Source organism: Gavialis gangeticus, unplaced genomic scaffold (genome assembly GCF_001723915.1).
Source record: "Gavialis gangeticus isolate Ggan-Ray unplaced genomic scaffold, GavGan_comp1, whole genome shotgun sequence".
NCBI lineage: Eukaryota > Metazoa > Chordata > Crocodylia > Gavialidae > Gavialis > Gavialis gangeticus.
Genome location: NW_017728992.1, coordinates 141,911,066 through 141,913,221, shown reverse-complemented (window position 1 = coordinate 141,913,221; position 2,156 = coordinate 141,911,066).

Sequence of the window (2,156 nt, the reverse complement as noted above, 5' to 3'; positions counted from 1 at the left end):
CCTGCTCACCCTCCGGCGCGAACGCCAGCGCAAATGCCGGCGCGCTCTAACAGACCGCGCCTGTTTGCACGGCTTGGGAGCGCAGCTCCCTACTGGCTCAGCAAAGAGGGATCTGGGGGCTTCCCCTCCGGATCCAGCTCAGCTGCGCCGGTCTCTCCGCCCCACTTACCTTATGGGGTAGATGTGAAGTCCACAACAAAATGTTGGTGTTCAGGTGAGGGCTGCAGGGAAACCATGGAAGAAACAGGTGTATAGAATGACATGGGGAACTTCCGGAGTTACAGTAAAAAAATGTAAGGAAACTTTGTGGATGCATGGAGCTTGACCTACTTTAAGTATGATGCATCTAATTCCCTCTGTAGACAAATGTGTGGAAGCACATCAAGATTTCTGATATTACATTTAAAATAGGAAATGCTTAAAAAACAAATGGTCTTATAAGAAGTTTTTAAACACAAGGAAAAGAACTTCTGTTTTAGTAGATGATGGCATACTAGATAGGCATGCAAAATATTCTACCCTGTAGAAAGCTTAAATAGAATAACTTTATTGTGTGGCCTCCAGCCATCCTGTTTTCTACTCCCACATTCCCTTATTCAGGCCTTGGGGCTTGTGAATTGGCAGGCCGGCATGCAAAAGCCAAGCTTTGGGTTGGCAGGGGCCGGCCCAGGCTTCTTCGGGAGAGTTCCCCAATGGCTCTGGTGACCCAAAAAGGATTTCTACCTTTATTCCAAGCCCAAACTCAGCTCCTTATTTGGGGCTAAGTATTTATTTAGGGTTATCATGTCTGGGTTTTCCCAGATATATCCTGTTTTTGGATCTTCCAATCTCCATCTGAGTGGTTTTTAAAAATACTATTAAATGTCCACGATTTTCGTCAGCTCAGCTCCATACTTTTTCCCCGCTTGCTCTAGCAAGGAGCTGCTTGGGGCTGGGGGGAAGAGGGGGAGGGATATTGGAGACAGGGGCACACACACATGGCAAGCCTGCAGGTTGCAGGGGGTTGGGAACAGCTCTGGCTGTTGCATGCAAGTAAGTCTGTGGGGGGCAGGAGGGCCAAGGCTTGGGGGGTGGGGATGCATGTGTGTCTGCCGCTGCTGGGGAAGATGTCTGGGTCATGTGACACCATGGAAAGGGGGCCACCAGGGAGACATGCGTCCCCCCTGAGTGCTGGTGCCCCACTGACAGTGAGCCCTGCACCTGGCAGGGGGCATAGAGAGTGCTAGTGCCCCCTCTTAAATTGGCTCTGCTGGTGACTGAAGTGCTGCCACTTCTGCTGCTGCCATGCCACTCAATGACTGGCTGCTGGGCCTTCCCCCCTGGGTTGTGCCCTGCTGGTGGCCACCCAGGTTTGGGAGGCACCAGTTGCCCAGTCAGGGTGCTGGGGCTGAGGCACGGTGGGGTAGGTGGGGGATGCACTTGCCTCTCCAGCAGGGGAAGGGGGTGGTGGGGGCCCTTCAGGCTGCTGCATGGCTGGGCCTGTGGGCAGGGCAGCCAGGAGATGCTGCAGGGCAGGAGGGAGCAGGGGCCTGTGGGTGGGGAGTGAGGGGCATTGGCAGGGCCAGTGGTCAGGAGTGAGAAGCAGCAGGACTAGGAGACCTGTCTTGGGAATGAGGAGCAAGAGAACCAGCAGTAGCAGGGTACTGGCATAACACTGCCCCCCAGCAGTTATATACCATCCCCCCACCAACAACAGGTGTCCTCGTTTGGACCTGGAAATACAGTAACCCTGATTTATTAGGAAGGCCTAGGCAGTAGTTGCCAGCTGTCAGGCTGGCACTCACAAATCCAGCTTGGGCTGGGCTGGGCAGGGCCCTGGCCGGGCTTGTTCAGGACAGGGACAAGGGGGTAGAAACACGTGGTCTGGGGGGACCCGAAAAGGATTTCTACCCTCATCCCGGCCCAAACCCTGCTCTTTCCGCAGGCCTACAGGGCTGCCTGTAGGCGGTCCCGCATGCAGAGCCTGGGGGCACCGCTCGGCCCGGCCTCAAGCGCGGGTAGACGCTTACGGTGGCCGGAAAAGAATTTCCCCCGGAGCCCAGCTCCGCGTTGGGGCTGCGCTGGGCACGTGACACCGCTTCACACGTGCGTTAGCACCGACACTCGGGCCGCGAGAGCAGCGCCCCAGCTCTCCCACCGCCCCGGCCCCGGCCCCG